The sequence below is a fragment of the Chrysemys picta genome, chromosome 5 (genome assembly GCF_011386835.1).
Source record: "Chrysemys picta bellii isolate R12L10 chromosome 5, ASM1138683v2, whole genome shotgun sequence".
Lineage (NCBI taxonomy): Eukaryota > Metazoa > Chordata > Testudines > Emydidae > Chrysemys > Chrysemys picta.
In genome coordinates, this window is record NC_088795.1 from 82,680,154 (window position 1) to 82,706,409 (window position 26,256).

General features: G+C 40.7%; 1 protein-coding gene across 50 annotated transcripts in view; it reads right to left on the minus strand.

Moving 5' to 3' along the window:
* The window catches only part of SORBS2 (sorbin and SH3 domain containing 2), a 291,973-nt gene that overhangs the window by 156,825 nt on the left and 108,892 nt on the right, over positions 1 to 26,256 (minus strand). The window lies entirely within an intron of this gene.

A 26,256-nucleotide genomic window follows, 5' to 3' on the forward strand; every position in this document is an offset into this window, starting at 1 on the left:
TGCTTGCTTGTTTTGAGTTCAGACTGATATCTATAAAATCACCAAGGCCATGGTCTAAAGTGCCCTGAAGTCACTGGGCATTGACTTTAATGGGTTTTGAATCAGCCCCAAATGAAATGAAATTTCAAGGATGTCAAATTTGTCTAAATTCTTTTTAGACAAATTCCAGTTCTTTTCTTCTTCTAATACACACAAGTGCCGTTTAAGGCCTTACGGTTTTGAATGTCAGCATCATTGAACTAATTCATGCGGTGCTCAAGCATTAGTTGGAATCTGTTGCAAGAAAATGTGTAGATCAGTTGCATCTATATTTTCAACACAAGCTGTTCACCCATATCAAGTGCAAGTTCTTAATGGAAGAGGGGGTAACATAAGGGAATATTACAAAATGTTTTTGTTTATTGATTACCCCCATTTAATGATTAAAAATATGCCCTCTGTATTATATAATCTGGTCAAGATGTTTTTATGAGATTTTTTACAACATGTAGTTTTATTTTTAATTTGGCTGCAGTAAGTGTCATCCCCATAGCAGATGTTCTCAGTTCCCACATACCTAATTATAATTTTATAACTATACAGTCATCTACACTACTGTGCATTGTAATGTGTCATTTAAAATCCACTGGTACTTGCACATTGAATTCCACTATGTTTTAGAGCACATTTCTATTTTCAGCTGTATACAGCTCAGATATATGCAGAAGAGACAGGAAACCAAACAGAATCTTGATACTGTAACCATGAAGATATTGTTAAAACACATTTAAACCTATGTTCACAGATAGGAATTAAAACTAAACTGAGATAAATGCTTTTGAGATAGAAGTGCTATGATAGAACATAGCAAAATGACATACTATTTGGAAGATACTGTATCTGATGACACTGATTTGTAATATGGCCCCACGGTTCTCCCATTTTATGAAACAAGGCTCTGATGCTGCAAAGACTTATGCACATGATTAACTTTATACATGTGAGCACTTCCACTAAACACAAGCTTTTTGTTTAAATCTTTGCAGGCTCCAGTACCAAGATTCCACCCAGGAAGTGTTTATTGCCACCTCTCAGGCAGCAGAACTAAAGAAGAGTATCAATCACAGGATGTATCCAAGCATACAGCTAGGCTCCACGCTATTTCTTCCAGTCTGCTTTGACTGGGCTCATTCCACCCCTTTATTCTGCAGTCATTGCGTGGAACATCCCTGGTCCTTGATGTAACACAAGGCTTGGGACGTGCCATACCAGTAAAGGACAAGTTTATCTATCCCCTGTACAAGGGATTGGTGAAGGGCTGAGGAAGAAAAATGTCATCTGTTTTCCCATGGAAGTTCTCAGCTCATAATTTAACAGTAACAGTGCTCAAAGATATTTGCTTTTCCGATTCTCTAAAAATAAGCTAGAAACATTTATTTTGGCAATATATAAATTGATGCATTTCTGTAGTTTTGTCATGACAGTAATTTATAGTGAGAGTCCTACAGAAAATACAAATTATACTTGAAAAACTGGGACCATTCAAAACCTCTTGTAGACAACCAGTACAACAATATTCTTTTTGCTTTTAATTAATCCAAACATTCTTCCTTTAGGTTATAACATACTTATTTCATCCAGTTATGATGAAATAGAAAAGTGACTCAATGAATACATGGATGAAGTTTACTGTCTATGATTCTATTTTATTTTAAACCTTTAAAATAGATCAATTTCTTGTATTAATCATTTAATCTATTCATCTCTTTGGATTGACATTATTTTGAGAGGACTTTATTTGAGATTTGGAGGATGTATTTATTGGGTCAGTTTTCTACTATATATAACTGGGGGAACTGGAAGTTTATTGTTTTAACAGATTTATTTCTTTATCAATACAGAGCTATGTATAATGTTCTGTTTAAAAAGTTTCAGTGTATGTTGGCAAATATTTTGGTTTGGTGAAATAAAAATATATTCCGTCTGTTTCTTTAAGCAATTTTGTTTCAGACGGCTCTATTCTATCATGTGAGCACAAATTATACTCCTGCAATCTGCAAATTCAAATGGCCTAAACATATTGTGGTTGTCTGCTGTCTTGTTTAGATTGATTAGTCCTACTGCAGTAACAGACTGCGGTGGTAGAAAAGGGTTCCAAAGGGATAAGAAATCAGGTAAGTAAAAGATAATTTGATGCATTCAAACTGTATAACAGATGCAATTTTGAATTAAGATATGAGAAAGCATTACTCAGCAAAACAAAACAGTGGGATAGCAAAAGGATTTTAAAACACCTATGCCAGTTCACTCTAACTAGATTTAGCTCTAAGGCACTGATGACTAGGAAGGATTAAAAAATAATATTTTAGGAAATTTATCTAAAACTTGTCTTTTTTGGTAAGTTCTCTCAGGGGTTTTTGGTACTAGATGTTATCATATAAATTAGAGATTATTTTTATAATATGCTTTTTGTGTCATGGTTATCATTTTGGTATCTGAGCACCCTACATATGTTAAAGACTTTATCTTCAAGCAAGCTGTTATGCAGGAAAGTATTAAACCCAATTTTACAAATGGAAACTGGGGAACAGCAAGATTAAGCTGAAAATTTTCTATCCTGGATACCTAAAGTTAGGCATCTAAATTCATATTTAAGGACCTAAATAAACCACCTCATTTTCAGAAGTGCTGGGCAAACACAGCTCTCACTGAAGTCAGAAGGGCACAGGGACGCAATGGGAGCTGCCAGCTACTCAACATTTCTGAAAAATCAGGGCTAAACAGGTGCACTCAAATTAGAAACATTTGGCTTAAGTGACAGGCCCAAAGTCTCATAGAAAGGCTTTGGTATAGTAAGAAACAGAACCCAGAACTTGAGTCGCATTCTAGCGACTTAGACACAAAGTTATCCTTTGTGCTAACTACAAAGCTTGATACTGAATTCAAACATCTCCAAAGTTGGGAAATGACTGGAGCTGGGGTTTGGTTCAGCCCATTATAGAGACAAGACCAGCTGTGAGGTTTGTTTTCAAATCCAACCTCTATCAAGATTTGGGATATTCAAATTTTGTGCATAAGCACATATGTTTAAATATAATGGGCCAGATCCTCACCCCTATATGGCCCCTATGCACCGCCATAGCAAGGCAGTGTCAGTAAATGTGTCATAACCAAACAGCTGAAGATTTTTCCATTATTGGGGTATCTGAGGAGCTACAGAACCAGAATAGGTGGCTCTATGCCACCTACTCCCAACCTAAGGATAGGGGTCATATTAAAGTTTTGGTAGGGAAGGAGCACTGCTATGCTCTGGCAATGTCCAGCTGGCATAATATCCTATTGGGGCCATTACTAGTAGGCCTAAATTAGAGCAGACTTAAGGCTGAACCAGTCTGTGGCAGTCCCGGTGACCAAGAAGAACAAAGAAGACAAACAACTTAACCAAGCCAAAGGGTGGGGTGCAGGACCTTTAAAATTGCAGAAAAATCCAATGGTGTTGTAGATGCAAACACATTTTCAAAAACATAGTAGTAACCTTAGGGGGTGATCCTGCAGACACTTCAGCATGTGATTAGTATTACTCACAGAAGTAGCCCTGTGCCTGAGTATGCGCAGGATCTGAACTGTATATTTCTTCAGAACTACAGTTTCGAAGTTTCCACAACCAGTGTTTTATACAAATATGAAATTTAAAATAAAGGATTAATAACAGAGATGAAATTAGCTCTTATAAGAATGTGAAATGATAAACACGTGGTATTTTCAATGAGAATACTGAAGTCAAATGAGGCCTTTATTAAGAAGTTCTAGACTTGCTTTGTTCATGCAATTTTATTTTAATCAGTTTAAATATCTGACTAACAGCTATGTAAGAAGTATTTGGAATTTTGTTATTTGAATTGATTATGCATTTTTGCTGAACCTACGTGGATGAATAAGGACCTCAAAAGGATATAATAAGTAAGCAGAAAACACAAGGAATGGAAGACGGGACTGATCAACAAAGAAAGCTGCATATTGGAGGTCAGAACGTGTAAAGATAAAGTGCGACTTGCCAAGAGTCAAGCTGAGTTAGACCTTGCAAAGGAAATTAAAACAAACAGGAAAAGTTTTTTAGCCATATTTATAAAAAGGGAACAAGAAAAGAAGTGGGACCACTATGCAATGAGAATGGAATAGAGAGTAAGGATAATTTAAATATGGCCAAAAAAACTAAACATATACTTTGTTTCTCTCTCTAATGAGGATCATAATGTAGAACATAGGAGCAAAGACAAGATGGGTAATGGGAATGAGTGCATAGAAATGGAAATTACCCACATCTCAGGTGGAAGAAATGCTCAAAGAACTTAATATGCTCAAGTCGTGGGGTCTGGATAACCTCAATTCCCCCCCCCCCCCCCCCCCCAAAAAAAAAACCCTAGCACAAGAAATTGAAAGTCCACTAATTGCAAGGATTTTTAATCAATCTATCAAATCAGGGGTAGTACAATATGACCGGAGAATAGCAAACATAATACCCATATTTAAGAAAGGGGAAAAAGTGATCTGGGCAACTACAGACCTGTTAGCCTGACCACACTCGATATCATGCATGGGTTTAGAACAAATTTTGAAGGAAAAAATAATTGAAGACATGGAAGTAAATGGAAAATGGGATAAAACATGAGTTTACCAAAGGTAGATAGACTAACCTGATATCTTTCTTTGATAAGATGATTTCTTAAGGGAAATGTGGTAGATCTAACCTATCTGAACTTCAGCAAAGGATTTCACATGGTACCAGAAGGGAAATTATTAGTTAAGACAGAGAAAATGGGGATAGGTACGAGAATTGTAAGGTGGTAGGAACTGGCTAAAATGGAGATGACATTGGGTTGTACTGAAAGAAAAGGTATTCGACTGGAGGAGGTTACTAATGAAGTTCCTGAAGGACTGATGTTGGGATTGATCTTATTTTAATTAGTGACATTGGCGCAAAAAGTAGGAGTGGGCTAATGAAATTTGCTGTTGAGTAAGGGAACGATTTAGTCACGGGATGTCAGTGAAGTCACGGATATGAGTCTATGATATCTCTGTGACTTTGCCTTCAGCTGTCAGTGGAGGGGGGAGGGAGGGCAGAGCCGGGGCTGTGCGTGGCCGACCCATAGCTTCAGCAAGGGCCGGAGTCAGGCTTGTGTGTCCCCCCTCCATCCCCTGCAGTGTCGGCCGGGTTACCTTCTCTACCCCCCGTGTCCTCAGCCAGGGCTGTGCCCCCCATGGTAGTGGGGCTGGGGCTGTCAGTCCCTCCCATGGAGATCCAGGTGTCATTCCTCCCCCTTCTTTCCACCCATTAATTTTAGTAAAAGTCATGGACAGGTCAGTAAGTTTTGTTTACTAAAAAAAAGACCATGACAAAATCTTAACCTTACTGATGACACAAACTTAAGAGGCATAATCAACAGAGTATCAAACTTTTATATAGGAAGAATCAGATGACCTAGAGCACTAGAGTAATAGAAATGGGATGAAATAGTACAAAGTGAAAAGTCATGCATTTTGGGATGAATATTATGAATTTCTGCTACAAACTACGGCTCAGCAGTTGGAAATGACAGATGAGCAGAATTAGTGTATTAGTCGATCACAGGATGCCTATGAGTCACCAACATCATGTGGCTATGAAGAATGCAAATGTGATCCTAGGATATATCTGGCAAGGTATTTCCAGTAGATACAGGGAAGCAATAATGCAATTGTACAAGGCACTAGTAAGACTTCTTCTGGAATACTGTATACAATTCTGGTCACCCATGTTCAAGAAAGATTAATCCGAACTGGAATAGGTGCAGAGATGGGCTGCTAGGATGATAGGGGAAGAGAGAGCCTATTTTACAACAGGCTTGTTTTGCCTACCAAAATGAAGGCAGAGAGATGACAGGATTACTCTCTATAAATACATCAGGGAGGTAAACACTAAGGATGGAGAAGAGCTATTTAGGTTAGCGGACTATGTTAGCACAAGAACAAATGGATATAAAATCTGGCCATGAATAAATTCACACTGGAGACTAGAAGAAGGTTTCTAGCCATCAGAGGGGTGAGGTTATGGAACAGCCTTTCAATAGGAGTAGTGGCAGATAAGATGGAACTTGATAAGTGTGTGTGGGGGAAGGTATGATGGGGTTGCCCGTGATATCAGGGGACTGGACTCAAAGACCCAAGAGGACCCTTCCAGTCCTGTTCCTATATAATGCAACACTTTTTGATGATTATTTCCAATTAGTCCATATATATGGATATGCATGAAACTATTAAATAGATTTCTACAGCAGATGCATAGAAATGCAAGATTTTCCTCTTGTAAAAAAATAGAGGATAAATGCTCAACATTTTAAAGGACCACCATGAAATTGGATGTCTAGTCAATTTAAAAATGAGTTAAAAGTAGTTGTGGGTATTGTATTGCCAATTTTGTGGGAGAATTAAAAGCACATTTTAACCACTGTTTGATTAACTCTGAAGAAAGGAAAGACATATTTTAAACAATAAGCAAACTATTATATAGGAGAAACAGTGAGACTGACTATACACAAAATGCAGTCAAGTTAATAAACTGAAGATACAGAAACTGTTTTTCTCTATTCTTTTTCAGATACAGTAATCTTAGATGTTAATTAACAGTAAGAACAAAACAAAAATCAGACAAAGGTGTTAACTGAAATAGTGTTCCTTTAATGCCCTGTTAGGTAAATCAAGTTATAATTGGCTGAGTGGCACTCACAAGTTGTTAAATTATTTACTTGATGAACAGTGGCACTTACGGAGGTGAGAAATTCTTTCCTGCTTTTGAAATCAAAGTCAAGAAATCATTTCCAGGCTGGTCCTTAAGTTACAACTGAAAACCCTACTAGTCAGTACAAGTGATGAGAAAATGCATACACAGCAAGAGCAGCTGCTTTTTGGAAGGTAGTTTTTTATCAAAATAGCTGAACGTTCACTATAGTGACCAGTAGAACAAAATACCCCTCTGAAGCTGTTAGTCATCAAATATGCTTTAAATTACACTGCTCTACAGCCAAAATGCTTCTGAAATAAATGTAGTCAAACTTTACTAATTCTGGGTCATTGAGAACGAAAATGATGCTTAAAATTGTTGATTGGCTCTAGTTTTCAAGATATGCTATTGGGTCAGTATATACGACCCTTGACTTGGGAATGGCGGAGGATAAGTGAGTTATAAAGGGAAGGGATCTCAATTTAAACCAGAAATGACTAAAATACATCTTTGACTGGATCTATGAATAAATCTATGACTAGGTTTCGACAGTACTTGCTTTTTAGGCAAAACAATGAATGATGCAATCTGAAGCTGGTATTGCATCATACATGATATGAATTGCATCATGTTATTCCTAAAAGTCATGGATGATGCAATTGTAACGAAGCTTACATCACTCTGCTGAACAAATTGCCCTATATCAGCTCTAGAAATCATACAGTGTCGTGCTCTCTTATTTGTCAGTGTTTGATTTTGCAAAGGGACACATTTCTGTTTAGCCAAAGTGAGCAGAGATGTCTCGTACTTGTGTGAACAGTGCAGATAACTTCTGCTATGTTTGTGGTGAAGTTACTTTTGCATCACAAAAGCGCAGTATAACCACTATGGTTAAGAAAGCCTATCACCTTTATTTTGGCTGCAAAATTGGAGATTAGGACAAGAGGTGGGCCCCACACATATGCTGCAACACTTGTGCAACAAATCTTTGCCAGTGGTTGAACAGGAGAAGAAAATCTATGCCTTTTGCAGTGCCAATGATTTGAAGAGAGCCAACAGATCATACCAGCAATTGTTACTTCTGCATGGTGCCTCCAGTTGGGAAAGGTGTGTCAAAGAAGAAAAAGTGGACTGTGCATTATCCAAACATTCCATCAGCTATACACCCAGTACCCCACGGAGAAGGACCGCCGGTTCCTGATGCACCAGAATCATTCTCACTTGAGTCAGACGAGGAAGAGGAAGAGGATGAAACTTCTGGTCCTGAACCATCAATGTCACAGGACCCACATTTTCTCCCATCCTCCTCCTCTGAACCACACCTCATAACACAAGGTGAACTGAATGACCTTGTCAGGGATTTGGAACTACCCAAGAGTAAGGCAGAGCTGTTGGGCTCCAGACTACAGCAGTGGAATCTCCTGGCAGGTGATGTTAGGGTTTCCATGTTCCGTGATGGTCAAAAGGATCTTGTCCCATTCTTCTTTATGGAAGGTGATCTGATAGCCTGCAACAACATCGATGGTGTGATGGCAGCCCTCAACATCGTTCACGATCCAGATGAGTGGAGACTGTTCATTGATTCATCAAAGACGAGTCTTAAAGCTGTTTTACTGCAGAATGGCAATGTTTTGCCATCAATTCCAGTTGGTCATGCAGTCCATAGGAAGGAAACCTATGACAACATGAAACAACTTTTGAGGTGCATAAACTATGACCAACATCAGTGGCAGCTTTGTGGCGATTTGAAGGTTGTTGCTCTCTTGCTTGGTCTGCAGAATGGATACACAAAGTACTGCTGTTTTCTCTGTGAATGGGATAGTCGTGCAAGAGATTCCCACTACATCAAGAAAGATTGGCCACTCCGACAGTCATTGGAGCCTGGGAGGAAAAGTGTTCAGCATCCACCACTTGTTGAATCAAGGAAGATTTTGTTACCACCCTTACACATCAAGCTGGGTCTGATGAAGAACTTTGTCAAGGTCACTGACAAAACACAAGCAGCTTTCAAGTACCTCCGTGGAAAATTTCCAAGGTTAAGTGAAGCTAAGATAAAGGAAGGTGTCTTTGTTGGTCCTCAGATTCGTGAACTTCTTCCGAGATGATGCATTTGACCATGCACTGCGTGGCAAGGAAAAGACGGCATGGAAAGCCTTCCAGTTAGTGGCAATACATTTTCTCGGAAACAACAAGGCAGACAACAACTACCGGTTGTTGGTGGAAAACCTCCTCAAGGCATACAAAAGCCTTGGTTGCAACATGTCACTAAAGATACATTTTTTGCACTCTCATCTAGATTTTTTTCCACCGAACTGCGGAGCAGTGAGCGACGAGCACGGCGAGCGATTTCACCAGGACATTGCAACAATGGAGAAATGCTATCAGGGCAAATGGAGCCCATCAATGCTTGCAGACTATTGCTGGACAGTGACAAGAGATGCTCCATTTAATGAATACAAGAGACAAGCCAAGAAGCGCTGAGTAGACACTGAATAGGACTAAACTATGTACATAATAAGTTTTTTGCCTTGTTTCATAATAAATGTTATTTATATAACCCTTTTGCTGATTTTTAAAGTGTTACATAAACAGGACAGGTGAAATATTATCATGTAAAGCAACCATAAACACAGGAAAAGACCTAGGTTTACAATTTATGATTAAAACTCTACTATCTACATAATATACATAGACATAAAATATAAAAACTTAAATATCTTAGAAACAGTAGCCAATCAGTTGTTTTAATTGTCATATTTGAATTCAGCACATCAAAATACATAATAAATAGCACATTTTATCTCTGAAGCAGACGACTTCTCAAAAATTGTAGACCAGTGTTATCCCTTACTATTTAATAATTATGTAGTGATTTTCTTATTAATCTAAATTAAATTCATGAGAGGCATACATGACAAGGAATTTATACAATCTTAACTGAATTGTCTCACATGTTTGTGGAAAATATCGTCATGAGGAGGGCTTTAAACTAGGTTCGACGGGGACAAGTGAGCAAAGCCCACAGGTAAGTGGGGAACATGGAGACCGGGGAGATGGGTCGGAAACGAGAGGGAGTGTGGGCTATATTGGCAGAGAGAAAGGAGGGTCAGTACAAAACTGGGAGGAAAGATCAAACCAGTATCTTAGATGCCTATATACAAATGCGAGAAGTATGGGGAATAAGCAGGAAGAACTGGAAGTGCTAATAAATAAATACAACTATGACATTGTTGGCATCACTGAAACTTGGTGGGATAATACACATGATTGGAATGTTAGTGTGGATGGGTACAGCTTGCTCAGGAAGGATAGACAGGGGAAAAAGGGAGGAGGTGTTGCCTTATATATTAAAAATGTACACACTTGGACTGAGGTAGAGATGGACATAGGAGACGGAAGTGTTGAGAGTCTCTGGGTTAGGCTAAAAGGGGTAAAAAACAAGGGAGATGTCATGCTAGGAGTCTACTACAGGCCACCTAACCAGGTGGAAGAGGTGGATGAGGCTTTCTTTAAGCAACTAACAAAATCATCCAAAGCCCAAGATTTGGTGGTGATGGGGGACTTCAACTATCCGGATATATGTTGGGAAAATAACACAGCGGGGCACAGACTATCCAACAAATTCTTGGACTGCATTGCAGACAACTTTTTATTTCAGAAGGTTGAAAAAGCTACTAGGGGGGAAGCTGTTCTAGACTTGATTTTAACAAATAGGGAGGAACTCATTGAGAATTTGAAAGTAGAAGGCAGCCTGGGTGAAAGTGATCATGAAATCATAGAGTTTGCAATTCTAAGGAAGGGTAGAAGGGAGAACAGCAAAATAGAGACAATGGATTTCAGGAAGGCAGATTTTGGTAAACTCAGAGAGCTGATAGGTAAGGTCCCATGGGAATCAAGACTGAGGGGAAAAACAACTGAGGAGAGTTGGCAGTTTTTCAAAGGGACACTATTAAGGGCCCAAAAGCAAGCTATTCCGCTGGTTAGGAAAGATAGAAAATGTGGCAAAAGACCACCTTGGCTTAACCACAAGATCTTGCATGATCTAAAAAATAAAAAGGAGTCATATAAAAAATGGAAACTAGGACAGATTACAAAGGATGAATATAGGCAAACAACACAGGAATGCAGGGGCAAGATTAGAAAGGCAAAGGCACAAAATAAGCTCAAACTAGCTACAGGAATAAAGGGAAACAAGAAGACTTTTTATCAATACATTAGAAGCAAGAGGAAGACCAAAGACAGGGTAGGCCCACTGCTTAGTGAAGAGGGAGAAACAGTAACAGGAAACTTGGAAATGGCAGAGATGCTTAATGACTTCTTTGTTTCGGTCTTCACCGAGAAGTCTGAAGGAATGCCTAACATAGTGAATGCTAATGGGAAGGGGGTAGGTTTAGCGGATAAAATAAAAAAAGAACAAGTTAAAAATCACTTAGAAAAGTTAGATGCCTGCAAGTCACCAGGGCCTGATGAAATGCATCCTAGAATACTCAAGGAGCTAATAGAGGAGGTATCTGAGCCTCTAGCTATTATCTTTGGAAAATCATGGGAGACAGGAGAGATTCCAGAAGACTGGAAAAGGGCAAATATAGTGCCCATCTATAAAAAGGGAAATAAAAACAACCCAGGAAACTACAGACCAGTTAGTTTAACTTCTGTGCCAGGGAAGATAATGGAGCAAGTAATTAAGGAAATCATCTGCAAACACTTGGAAGGTGGTAAGGTGATAGGGAACAGCCAGCATGGATTTGTGAAGAACAAATCATGTCAAAGCAATCTGATAGCTTTCTTTGATAGGATAACGAGCCTTGTGGATAAGGGTGAAGCTGTGGATGTGGTTTACCTAGACGTTAGTAAGGCATTTGATATGGTCTCGCATGATATTCTTATCGATAAACTAGGCAAATACAATTTAGATGGGGCTACTATAAGGTGGGTGCATAACTGGCTGGATAACCATACTCAGAGAGTTGTTATTAATGGTTCCCAATCCTGCTGGAAAGGCATAACGAGTGGGGTACCGCAGGGGTCTGTTTTGGGACCGGCTCTGTTCAATATCTTCATCAACGACTTAGATATTGGCATAGAAAGTACGCTTATTAAGTTTGCGGATGATACCAAACTGGGAGGGATTGCAACTGCTTTGGAGGACAGGGTCATAATTCAAAATGATCTGGACAAATTGGAGAAATGGTCTGAGTTAAACAGGATGAAGTTTAACAAAGACAAATGCAAAGTGCTCCACTTAGGAAGAAAAAATCAGTTTCACATATACAGAATGGGAAGAGACTGTCTAGAAAGGAGTACGGCAGAAAGGGATCTAGGGGTTATAGTGGACCACAAGCTAAATATGAGTCAACAGTGTGATGCTGTTGCAAAAAAAGCAAACATGATTCTGGGATGTATTAACAGGTGTGTTGTGAGCAAGACACGAGAAGTCATTCTTCCGCTCTACTCTGCTCTGGTTAGGCCTCAGCTGGAGTATTGTGTCCAGTTCTGGGCACCGCATTTTAAAAAAGATGTGGAGAAATTGGAAAGGGTCCAGAGAAGAGCAACAAGAATGATTAAAGGTCTTGAGAACATGACCTATGAAGGAAGGCTGAAAGAATTGGGTTTGTTTAGTTTGGAAAAGAGAGGGGACATGATAGCAGTTTTCAGGTATTTAAAAGGGTGTCATAAGGAGGAGGGAGAAAACTTGTTCACCTTAGCCTCTAAGGATAGAACAAGAAGCAATGGGTTTAAACTGCAGCAAGGGAGGTCTAGGTTGGACATTAGGAAAAAGTTCCTAACTGTCAGGGTGGTTAAACACTGGAATAAATTGCCTAGGGAGGTTGTGGAATCTCCATCTCTGGAGATATTTAAGAGTAGGTTAGATAAATGTCTATCAGGGATGGTCTAGACAGTATTTGGTCCTGCCATGCGGGCAGGGGACTGGACTCGATGACCTCTCGAGGTCCCTTCCAGTCCTAGAATCTATGAATCTATGATTCTAAATTTAAAAACATAAGTTTCATAACTCTGAGGTTTTCAAAACAAAATGTGATTTGTTTTGGAGCCACAAAAACAAGAACACAGGTTGTTGGTTCTGCAGCAGAAAGTATCTAACAATTAGAGCATCTCGTGGCACTCTTACATGTGTAGACAGCCCCATGCACTTTATCAAGAATAGTCCCACAAATAAGGCTGTAAGAAAATCACAGGCCAAGATTTTCTTGTGGAAACCGCAACTTTTTATACTTGCTGCAAATTTGAGCAGGGTTAGACCCTGTGTGCCAGGTGGCAAACCACTCACTCGAATTTGGGCTGGCACGATGGAGGGGTGGATGGGCCATATTTGAGTGAGTGGCATTGTGACCTGGCAGATGGGGTTGCAATGCCACTCAAATCTGGCCCGGCCACTTCTTTGTCATGGTTGTCATGGAGAGCCAAGCAGGACATACAGTGTCTCTTCTGTGCTGTTCCATGTTTCGGAAGATAGACTGCATGCTTTGAACCACAATTTAAACAAACTGGCTGCAACTTTTGAACCAAAACCCTCACAAATTTCTTAGTCTTACCCATGAGTAAGTGCTCACCAAGCTGAGTAAGGGCTGTAAAATCAGGCTGTAAAATGACTTTAATCAATCTATTTCTAATCAATTAATATACACTATTAATGAACAAATGAGCTATTTTAGTTCTGATGTGGAAGTAGGTATTAAAAAGTCTTGTTGCTTCTTTCTACTGTACAGAACTCATGCAACCTGTGCAGGGCTTGTAATTAAATTAGCATAACTAGCGCCCTATTGGTCATTGCCTACCAGAGGCCCCCTACACTGACTATCTAAGAACTCAGTGAGTACCAGTCAATATTTGCTCAATGCAATGGCTTCCTGGCTTTAGACCACACAAGGTACTTTCCTCAGAATAAAGCCTGATTTTGCTTCAGCTAAATCAGAGTATGTTGACAGTGTTATTTTGTTCCATGACACCTACTGTAAAATAAGCCCTCTAAAAACCATCATAGAAGTGAAGCATAGAAGTGTAAGACTGGAAGGGACCTCAATAAGTCACTCCTCCATCACTAACAATTTACACAGTCTGCTTCAACTGTTGTTTTATTTACAGCCTTCTACCAGGTATAAATTCCATCCTATGGGCTCTATTCATAGAATCATATGACTGGAAGGGACCTCAAGAGGTCATCTAGTCCAGTCCTCTGCACTCAAGGCAGGACTAATAATAACTAGAACACTCCTGACATGTGTTTGTCTAACCTGTTCTTAAAAACCTCCAAGGATGGAGATTCCACAATCGCCGTAGGAGTTTGTTCCAGTGCTTAACTACCCTGACAGGAAGTTTTTCCTAATGTCCAACCTAAAACTCCTTTGTAGCAATTTAAGCCCATTGCTTCTTGTGCTATCCTCCGAGGTTAATAAGAACAATTTTTCTCCCTCCTCCTTGTAACAACCTTTTATGTACTTGAAAACTATTATGTCCCCCCTCAGTCTTCTCTTCTCCAGAGTAAACAACCCATTTTTTTTGTCTTTCCCCATAGATCATGTTTTCTAGTCCTTTAATCATTTTTGTTGCTCTCCTCTGGATTTTTTCCAATTTGTCCACATCTTTCCTGAAATATGGCACCCAGAACTGTACACAATACTCTAGTTGAGGCTTTGTCAGCATGTAGGAGAGCGGAAGAATTACTTCTCATGTCTTGCTTACAACACTGCTGCTCATACATCCCAGAATGATGTTTGCTTTTTTTGCAGTGTTACACTGTTGACTCATATTTAGCTATTGATCCATTATGACCCTCAGATCCCTTTCTGCAGTACTCCTTCCTAGGCAGTCGTTTCCCATTTTGTATGTGTGCAACTGATTGTTCCTTCCTAAATGGAGTACTTTGCATTTGTCCTTATTGAATTTCATCCTATTTACTTCAGTCTATTTCTCCAATTTGTCCAGATCATTTTGAATTTCAATCCTATCCTCTGCAAACTTTATATGTGTACTCTTCTTGGCCATTATCTAAATAACGTATGAAAACACTGAACAGAACTAGACCCAGAACCAATCCCTACGGACCCCACTTGATGTGCGCTTTCAGCTTGACTGTGAACCACGGATAACTACTCTCTGGGAACAGTTTTCCAAACAGTTATGCACCCAGCTTATAGTAGCTCCGTCTAGGCTATATTTCCCCAGTTTGTTTATGAGAAGGTAATGAGAGACAGTATCAAAAGCCTTACTAAAGTCAAGATATATCACATTTATGGTTTCCCCGCCCTATCCACAAGGCGTGTTACCCTGTCAAAGAAAGTTACTAGGTTAATTTGACGTGATTTGTTCTTGACAAATCCATGTTGAGTGTTACTTATCACCTTATCTTCTATGTTTACAAACTGATTGCTTGATTTTTTTTGCTCCATTATTTTTCAGAAGTTAAACTGACTGGCCTGTAATTCCCTGGGTTGCCTTTATTTCCCTTTTTATAGATTGGCATTACATATTTGCCCTCTTCCAGTTTTTCAGAATATCTCCCATCTCCCATTAGTGACCCCCCTTCATCCCCTGTAGTCTCAGTCTAATGGCTCAGGTATCTTCTCGATCAGCTGCTTGAGCATTCTAAGATGTATTTCATCAGGCCCTGGTGACGTGAAGATATCTAACTTATCTAAGTAATTTTTACCTTGTTCTGACCCTATTTTAGCCTGAGATCCTACCTCATTTTCACTGGCATTCACTATATTAGACATCCGATCACTACTAACCTTTTTGATGAAAAGGAACAAAAAAAAGTCCTTTAGCACTTCTGCCACTTCTACATTTTCTGTTATTGTCTTCCCCTTCTTATCCCCATCCTTTCCTCCACTCCTTTTACTTTCCTCCTTGCTCAACTCTGTTTGATTACTGTAACCTCCTTCTTTCTTGTCGCCACTGTGACCGGTTGGATCACAGAAAACCCCTTGGGAACTGCCAACTGATGTGCCAAGACTACCCCTGAGCCTGTTTCCCCTGGCAGCTTGAGACTTCAGTGCCCTGCCTGGGTTGAGCCAGACACGCTAACCTGCTGCAAACCCAGACCCAGGTCTGAATTACGTCCCACAAACTGCAGGCTTAACCAAAAACAGCTTAAGAAGTGTTCCTGTCTCTAACACTCAGATGCCCAGCTCCTAATGGGTTTTCTGTGATCCAACCCGTCACAGTGTTGTAGTCGGCAGGATCTGTGCACAGCTGATTGCTTTGAGATACTGGTAGTGATTTTAAGTGAGTTTTGGGTGTGGTGGCTGGAGAACAGACAAAGTGGTTACTGGTTTGTTATTTTCTGTTTGCTTATTTCGGGTAAGGGAAAAGGGACAGAAAAATAAGCAAAATAAGTAAGAGTGAAGATCAGAAGAAGCTAGAACTGCACAGGTTGCAAATTGCCCAGAAAGGCTGAACACTGGGAAAGTCTCTGTTAACTAAGAAGCCTCTAAACAGAGTGCATCCCAGTTTCAGTGAACTGCAGAGGGGGCCAGCACAAGACAGCAGGAAAATGACTACCAGCGAGGCAGCTAGTAAACTAGAGCTGGCCAGACTGGAAGCAGAAGAGAATGCAAAGGACCACGAGTTTCAACTGAAGCTCAAAGAAGCAGAGGCAACTGCCCACAAAATGGCTATGGAAGCCGAGGCAGCCAGGGACAAAAGAGCCCTGGAGTTAAAAGACAGAGAAATACAGGCCCAGAAGCATGAACTGGCTGTTATGGAATGGAAGAGACAGAACCCTCCAGCTGCTGGCTTCACTTCCCCAAAAATCCACAAATGGGAGCGACTGTGTCCACAGTATGAAGAATCCAGCAATATTGCTAAATATTTCATCACCTTCAGATTACACCTGAAACCTACAGGGTTAAATTCAGTAGTCTTAAAAGGGGATCTGGATTGAGTAATGTGGCTTATGTAAATGAAATGAGAGATTTGGTAGATAAGTGGGTGAGGGGGAAAGGCATTACAAGCTTGGAAGAAATGTGTGATCTGGTTACTCAGGAACAATTCCTGAATATGTGCAGTGATGATGTAAAACAGTATTTGTGGGACAAAAGTGGGTGAATTAGATGGTTTGCAGACTCTTATGAGCAAGACAAGCTGCAATTAAACATAAACCACTGGCAGAAGGGTACAGATTTGGTGGAAAGAAGAATCACCGTTTTACCCCTGGGAAAAAGGAGGCTGGGCGTTCACCTCCCCATTCCCGTTACTCGTCCCAAATCTCCTGTACAAGCAGAGGCGCCCAAGAGGTGCTATCATTGTAAATCCAGTGGGCACCTGAGGAATAAATGTCCCTTGCTGAGTGGAAACAGGAAGCAAGTAACACATGAAGCTGCTGCTTCTCAGAGCCAGGCTGCTACCTCTTTCCACACAGGATTTGTAAAGGTTGCTTCTACACAATCAAGCAGTGAGCATATGCATGCGGTTAAACTTAATGGGAAGTACTCGTTTAAGAGACACAGGTGCAGAGATTTCTGTAGTCAGGAGGGACCTGATCCAGGAGAAGGATTTGTTGTCAGGGAAAATGGCAAAATTAGAACTGGTGGGAGGTTACAAAGTCCTTGCCCCTTTAGCTAAAGTACACATGCAAACTAGTGATTTGCAGGCTGAGCTGACTTTTGCAACAGTGGCACACAATTTTGCAGTGTTTCTACTAGGTAATGATTTCTTTAATGTGGCAGAATCTGTCCCAGGGTTGGTTAGCAGCGAGAAGGAATCTTGTGCTAAAAGCCCTGGGAGGAAAGGGGGTTGAAGTCACATGGACTGCTGGGGGAATAGGAGGGTGTCTCAAACTCCTCTGTAGCAATAAAGAATGCAGCTGTCGGGGGAGGTGGTTCAGACCTGGGTCTGGGTTTGCAGCAGGCTAGCATGTCTGGCTCAAACCAGGCAGGGCACTGAAGTCCCAAGCTGCCAGGGAAAACAGGCTCAAGGGTAGTCTCAGCACATCAGTTGGCCGTCCCAAGGAGGTTTCTGTGATCCAACCCGTCACAGCCACCTTCCCTTTTAACTACATTACCACAGTTAAAATCCTCCTCTTATCATCTGGCTGAAACCAAATCACTACTCCTATTTGAATTCAAGAACTTCCACATCAAGTTCTGTGTTCTCAAAATTAGGGCTGCAAACTGTTTTACGTCACTCACAGCTCTATCATTTCATTGTACATCCCCTCTCATTCCTTACATTCCTCTGCATCCTCTCTCAGAATTGTACCCTTTGGCCTTGTCTTTGCTGCTAAAAAAAAGGGTGTGTTTTTACTGCATGAGATACCCCATGGCAAAAACAGTGAAGACAAGGCACTTAATTTTACTGGAAGGTAAATTAGGCAAGGTCAGCACTATACCCCCACCTTGGGTGGGCCTCACTTAGTTTACCTCATGGTAAAACTAAACTTTTTTTTTTTAAGCAGTGAAGACAAAGCCCTTGTCTCTTTCCCCCACTCTTGGTTTCACACCACTCTAACTTGCAACAGCTTCCCATCTCCTCTGCTTCAAGTGTTTCAAATTCCTCCTTACTCCACTTGATTTGTGAAGCCTTTCTATACTGGTTTCATTGGTAATGTGTTCCCACCCTTCTTGCATTCGATCTCTTCTTCTTGTATCATATTTGTCTAACTTAGACTGAGCGCTCTTTGGGGAAATACTTTTGTTTTCTACATGTTCTCTAAAGCACCTTGTAAACTTGCAGCACATTATTATTATTATTAATAAATAGTCTTGGAAAGTCCATAGTTATTTGGATAATGTTTTATTATTTCTTTCTAAAAAGAGTCAAGGTGTACTTGCCATTATCCAGAAAATGAAAAACCTAATGACTTTCTTAGCGCTTTAAATATTTCCACAAAACATGACTTAAAATGATGCAGCATGTGTAAATTTCCAGCAAGGACAACGTATACTGCATAGGTAGTCAAATGCTGGTATCTCAAAACAAGAGTGAATTATTTTGAAAGCCACCAACATGATCAGGTTGAATCATGAAGAGGAACAGATATTATTGGGGAAATTTATGCATTTTTAGTTTGCTGTGACAACTGCTAGCAGATTTTGATGAATTAGTCATATTACAAAGCCAGACAACACTGGTACATAAGTTTTTCAACAGGACGAGAAATCTGATATAAAGTCAAAAACAAAGAATATACATTAAATTATTAAAAAGAGCAGATGGTAGTATTTTTTAAAAACTTTGCAACTATTATATTAAATTATTCTTAGTGTGATTAGACAAAAATAATTATATTATACAAACACAGATTATATATCTTGTCAGCCAATGTGTTTTGCATATCTTATATATATACGTAAAACACCACACAGTGCCACAGGAACTCCAGATATTTTCCACTGAAATCAATGACACACCAGCTTCCCTCAGAATACTGAATAAGAACAACAAAGAACTCAAATATCAAGATATGTATCCAGTGTGTACACTCTCTTGGGGTTGCTTGCACAATGGTTTTCTTATTCTCCCTCAGGGGTGCTGTGGTGCTATGTGAGGAAAGTTGTCATTGAAGTATTTTACATATTTTCCTTTCTTTTTTGGGAGTAGGGTCCTGGCACCTAAAGTCCTTTATTTATACACAGGACAGGTTATTCCAAGCAATGGTATTGGAAGCTTCCCCGCTCTCTGCCCTGGTCTCAGCCCTATTTTCAGCCTAAGGCAGACTGAAGTACTTTCTTGCCATGCCCAGTCCATCCTTGGCCTCTCTGCTGAGAGTGCCAACAAAAATGCCATTTAGTTGCAATCCTAGTTTATGAGACTGGTATTTTGCTAAGCTCTCTGCCCTTAGGTTTTATGTGCTATTCTGCTTCTCCAGCACAGTATCTTCAATATTTTTGATTTATGCAAAATCTAGGTGACCTGTAGCAGCACTGGAAGCCACAGCTCCTCAAATGAAGGAGAGACGGATTCACTCTGCAAGCTCAGCAGATGAATTGTGAATGACAGTTACAGTATGCACAATTTGCCCATGAGAAGGAACAACAGAGGATCTGGGTTCAGGAAGATGTCTGCTTCACAATACTGCACAATCTGAAAGAAGGTGACAAAAGTCAACATTTTACAAAGCCTAGACATGATCTACCTATAAAGGGAAGCACATAATCTCAAAGAAAAATGACTGTTTATGAAGTCCCCTAAAGCAGGCGCCCGTTACAGCAGGACAGTCACAATTAAACCAGAAAAAGAACTGCAATTCAGGCATCCAGACACACAAATGAGTTTAAAATACTTGCCTTAATAGAAGCAAACCCTCAAAACCCCCATATCCTCATAACTTGGCATAGAAACAATCCAAGATGTTTGGGTTTAACATTCTACCCCATTAGAGAGAAGTCTGGTAACAGTTTTATATAAAGGTTGCAATTAAGAATGCAACATTAGGGAATGCTGGAGGAGATGCATTTTAAAGGCAAACTATGGACTGGTTCTGCACTCCTTTTCACCACTGGCTTCAATGGAGTTATACCAGCATAAACATGGTGATGCAGAATGGAGGATTAAGCCATATAAATACTTTAATAATTAATTTTCAACTGGGCATCTGGAAGCAAAAAATCCAAAACCAAACCAACCTTCCCAAATGGCCCAAGGGATCCAAATGCTACTGAATATTGAATGTGCCAGAAAACAACAACTCAAGTATACTGATGTCACAACTCTGCCTCCTCTCCACAACTCCCTTCCTCCCATTCTGGACCCAGCAGGCTATTTCCCTTTGTGCCTCCTGTGGTGGTTGCCAAGTTGCTTGTAATTCTCCCTTCCATCCTGCCTGACATCTTCATTGTGTGGGTGGCCCACTTTCTCCTAGGTAAGGCTGATACCCCCCCAGTCAGAAGGAAGATGCTGGCTCCTGTGTCAGCCACTCCCTCCTTCCCAATTATGTAGTCATGGAAGTAGGAAACTATTTTCTCCAGCTGCTTGCAATATGTGCTTTACTATCTGTGAATAAATTTGAATCTGATCCCGAGTCTCTCTTGTGAGTAGTCCTACTTATATAAGGGTGCCAATGGTGCAATTTGCTTATATAAGGACTATTTTTTCCAGAAAGTGTTGCAGGATCAGGCTGTTAGCATGTACGTTTCTCCAGGCACGGACCTTGCATTTATATATGTATGCACAGAATCATTTGCAATGTTTTGTGAGAGTGCTGTATGGCAGCCTGATGAAAGTGGAACCCAGTCAGTGCTGTGAATAAATGAAAGTGCACAGGGACTTACTAGGGATAGAAGAACAAATCTGGATGGAATAAGAATCCGCACAAAGCTTTTTCAAAAACTCAAAGTGAACATTTCCCCTCCTACTTATATTTAATCATCTTCTGTGTCTCCACTTTCCATTTTTCTTATACTTTGGATAATTTTTTCTCATCATTTAACACAGTAAGGAAGATCAAATAGAGACACCCTCTGGTTCTGTAGAAACAGCAATTCAAGCCCCAAGGGACAATGTAAATAAAAACTGCTGATATGTTAATAAATCATATATGAGCACCCACTGTTCAACAAGACTATGGTTAATATCCTTGGGTAAATCACAATTTGTAATGGCCTGTCAGCATTACATGGAGGGGAGATTATGCTATTCTATTACAGAGCAGCAGACGGCAGGCGACAGAACAGCTGTGATTGTGTAGAAGTTATATCTTTGTACCCATAGAAGGCTGACACAGGATGTATATATTACAGTCTGAATATTGTTGGAGAACACGAGAAGCTTGCTAGCTGAAGCACTAGGATGCAGTCACTCACCATTCATTGGCTCCAAAATAGTTCTCAGATCCTGTCAGCTCAGAGAATTTACAATTTTGATTTGCGTGACAGGCACAGTTAGCACAAGATTGACATTACATACCTCAAATTCTTTTCTTCAGTGCAGGCTCAGTGATGTATGAGACAAGTAGATTGCTGTGTTTATAGAGTGTATGTTAGGAGACTTCAATATATCTCTGGCCACCCAGCTTTCAAAGATCAATACTTCATTATGAGTGAGAATGATTTGGGCTGTAATTTGTGGGACCAGATGAGCTGCTATGTATGCAGAAATTCTGCTATCCCACTTTTCCATATTGATGCTAATATTTAAACATAGCTCATAGGAACAAAACGTGATGCATACATTGGTGATTAACAAATGCAACAAGGAGATTTACTACAGCATTAACTTAATTGGTTTGATCTTTTTCCATTACATAAGAGCCAGCTCCAAACTGGTGAAAACAACTAATGGCATGGTGCTATTTTTGAATGGTACAATAAAGCTTTGTTAGCCAGAATGTTGGACGAGTGGGGGGCGCCAGGAAGTCAAAAATTCCGGTTAACTAAGAGGGAGGAAGTTTGGGTGCTGGAGAGGGCTCAGGGCTGGGGGTAGGTGAGTGCCAGATTGGGCACCCCGAAACACATTGTGCACACCAAACCCCTGCCCTGAGCCCCTCCCACACCCAATTCCCTCCCAGAGCCTGTATCCCACTCCCAAAATGCAGGTTTCTAGAGCTTTCCGATTGGTACGTGCCGGATAACATAGCTTTTACTGTATTACTTTAACCTACCTTAAAGGTAAAAGAAATATGAATTCTGCTAATGTAGGCTCAAAATATCTTTTTTAAAATCTTTGCATTCATTAAATATAGAATAAATTCCACAACTGAAATGTTGTACTCTATCTTAGGGCAAGCAGTGTAATTTGTTTATTTCATACAATTAAATTAAACAGACATAAAAATAAGCACCTGATTCAACCGTCAAGCCCCTTACATTTTTGTACTTAATCAATAAGCTTCTCAGAAACAGTGGCTACTTTTTCTGCCAAAAACACCTCATGAGCCCTCCCATACACTGAGACACACTTTTCAAGGAATCAACGTTATCTGTAGAACTAGAAATCTGACCTAAATATAAATAAACAAACATAAATTTATATTTATATAATATAATGTCCTCTTGTCTTGAGGAGCAGTGAATTTAATAGTTAAAAATATTATTCCACTGAATCAACCAAGATTAATCTATTAGCCTATTTATATAAAAAACAAACATACCATGTACAAGTAAATGGAACTGTTTCTGGGACTTTTTGTAAGCAGATAGAAAAAAAAGTGATGAAATAAACCCAAAAGTATCCTGATCCCTTGAACTACCTTTAAATCAGCATAATACACACAAGCCAATAGGCTCTTTAAAGACTTTGCTGTGTCATTGTGCCTGATCCTATTATAAAAGCCAAAGTACTCACCAAACAACAAGCGAGGTGCAAAATGAAATCATACCTGTTTCAAAACTGCAGTTTAGATTTTCTATTTTTTTTTTAAATATCTAAGTGCCATAGAGTTTGCCGTTTCTAATCCATCTGAAAAGTACCAAAAAGACTAGAAAACCTTTTGCTTTCTCTTCAAAGAATGCCACACTATGGAAAATGCAAACTGAACTATATTGAACCACAGCACTCCGATGCCCCTCAGCTGAGTATGTTTAGTAACTATTTGGTTTCACACTGTTTTGTTTCTATGACTCACACACAAAGTTTGTCTGCTTTAAATGTAACAAGTTGTGCTGTTTTCAAGAGCCCACTTTTCGACTTGCTGCATAACATTTGCAATAACTATTGTGCATTCTAAATGCAGATTTCCTTCAAGTATGGCTGGAGGAAACAACAATGGGTGCAACAGGACAACCATTCATTGTTTTTAACTTCCACTGGATGCAGTTACCAAAAGGTTTAGAGGTTAAACTGATTAAAGATTCCCTCTCACTGAGCACAGCTGCTCTCTGTTGCATGCTTGCATCCCCTTTCACAACTCTGGTGATGATTGTTTTCAGGCAGGCACACAGGAAATGTTTCAATACTAGATGAGAGAGTGGATGATTTGGTAAGAGCCATTGTCTCTGCATTTCTGTACACAGGAATTTTTTTTAAAAAAACCTATACAAAATAGCCTTAGGAATTCTTCCCTGGTGAAAATTTGTTTGTAAAATTATGAATTTTTAAAATCAAATCACAAAGACAATAAATGCTAACATCAGGAACATACAAGTGAATTTTACATTGGGTAAGTTCTGAGTGTTAAGATTTCTTATTAAAAATAAAGAGAAACAATGCATTCATTTATTATTATATTTTAGATCTATCATAATTATAACAATATCAGAAAGTACCTGTGCTTAAAAGCCCATAGCTCAGTTTCATTTACATTTCCAGATTTATTTCCAAGATTACTCAGGCTATAGTAATAATTTAACAGTAAAAAAAGTAGAGTATGTCCCTTTCAACTACCAGCAAAATGCCTAATACTTGTAACTTACATACGCTGCATGTGCATGCTGAACAGAAACATAGTAGGGGCAGTGTCAGCTTGTAGTTTAAACTCCGCTAGGTTTTAAGCTTTTCTGTCCTTGATTTTGTGTTGTACAGTACTAAGTACATTTTCACTGGTTAACAAATAAATACTAGAAATGCAAACTAATCAGAAGAAAAGACAGAAATGACATGAGTAGGGTTACCATACGTCCTCTTTTTCCCGGACATGTCCGGCTTTTCGGCACTCAAACCCCTGTCCGGGGGGAATTGCCAAAAAGCCGAACATGTCCGGGAAAATGCCGGCCAGGAACTTCCCCTCCCACGGCGGCTCTGCTCCTCCCCTGACTCTTCGGCTCTGTTTAAGAGCCGAGCTGCCCCAGCGCTATGAGTTTTAGGCAGCCCCCTTGCCTCCGGACCCCAGCCGCCAGCCGGGCACTTCCCCTCCCGGGCTCCGGCGGCGCAGGGTCCGGAGGCATGGGGGCTGCCCGAAGCCGGTAGCACTGGGGCAGCTCGACTCTTAAACAGAGCCGAAGAGTCAGGGGAGGAGCAGAGCCTCCGGCCGCGGCGGCTCTGCTCCTCCACGACTCTTCGGCTCTGTTTAAGAGCCGAGCGCTACGGGCTTTGGGCAGCCCCCATGCCTCCGGATCCTGTGCCGCCGGAGCCCAGGAGGGGAAGTGCCCGGCTGGGGGCGCAGGGTCCGGAGGCAAGGGGGCTGCCCGAAGCCCAAGCGCTACCGGCTTCACGGTTTGCCGGGCAGCCTCCAGACCCTGCGCCCCCGGCTGGGCGCTTCCCCTCCCGGGCTCCAGCTGCGCTGGGGAAGCGCCGGCCGGGGGCGCAGGGTCTGGGGGCTGCCCGGCAAACCGTGAAGCTGGTAGCGCTCGGGCAGCCCTTTTCGCGTGGCTGGGAGTGGGAGGGAGGAGGGGGCGGAGTTAGGGCGGGGAAGGGACGAAGTTGGGGCGGGGCTGGGGGTGGGGAAATGGGCGGGGCCAGGGCCCGTGGAGGGTCCTCTTTTTTTATTTGTTAGATATGGTAACCCTAGACATGAGGCTTTATTTGGCTGAGGAACAATGTCCTGATCAAGCAAGGTACTGAAGCACATGCCTAACATTAGGCCTGTGACTAGTTCTGTTGACCTCACATGCCTGCACTTCAGTACCATGCTTAATCAGGATCTAACAGACCAAAATAAGTTAGTGAAGGAAAAAAAGAAACTTGGAATCCAATTTAGAAGCCAAGGAGCCAACTGGAAAAGTGTGTGCAAAAACTGAACGCTGTATGTGGGGACTGAGAAGGAGATGGAGTGGGAGGAATTAGTAGTAAGAGACCGGGGTGAAGTCCTGGCCACTGAAGTTAGTGCGAGTTTTGCCATTGAATTCACCCTGGGCACTGCAGCAGTAGTGAATAATGGGTGTACTTACATAGTAGATCAGCTGTTGTATGTGCCTATAATAGGATGATAGGAGGATGGAATTTCAGCCTTAACTTGTAATGTCTCTGTTGTTTTCAGGTTTAGGTTAAATGTTTAGATTAATGTAGGGTGACCAGATGTCCCGATTTTGGGGGCACCTATTACCCCCTACCCCCTCTCCTGATTTTTCACCCTTGCTATCTGGTAACCCTAGATTAATGTAACAATTTATCCTGGTTTAACATAAAGCAATACATTCATATAGGCTTCAGAGGGTCCTGTGGCACCTTTGAGACTAACAGAAGTATTGGGAGCATAAGCTTTCGTGGGTAAGAACCTCACTTCTTCAGATGCAAGTAATGGAAATCTCCAGAGGCAGGTATAAATCAGTGTGGAGATAACGAGGTTAGTTCAATCAGGGAGGGTGAGGTGCTCTGCTAACAGTTGAGGTGTGAACACCAAGGGAGGAGAAACTGCTTCTGTAGTTGGATAGCCATTCACAGTCTTTGTTTAATCCTGAGCTGATGGTGTCAAATTTGCAAATGAACTGGAGCTCAGCAGTTTCTCTTTGGAGTCTGGTCCTGAAGTTTTTTTGCTGTAAGATGGCTACCTTTACAGCTGCTATTGTGTGGCCAGGGAGGTTGAAGTGTTCTCCTACAGGTTTTTGTATATTACCATTCCTGATATCTGACTTGTGTCCATTTATCCTCTTGCGTAGTGACTGTCCAGTTTGGCCAATGTACATAGCAGAGGGGCATTGCTGGCATATGATGGCATATATAACATTGGTGGACGTGCAGGTGAATGA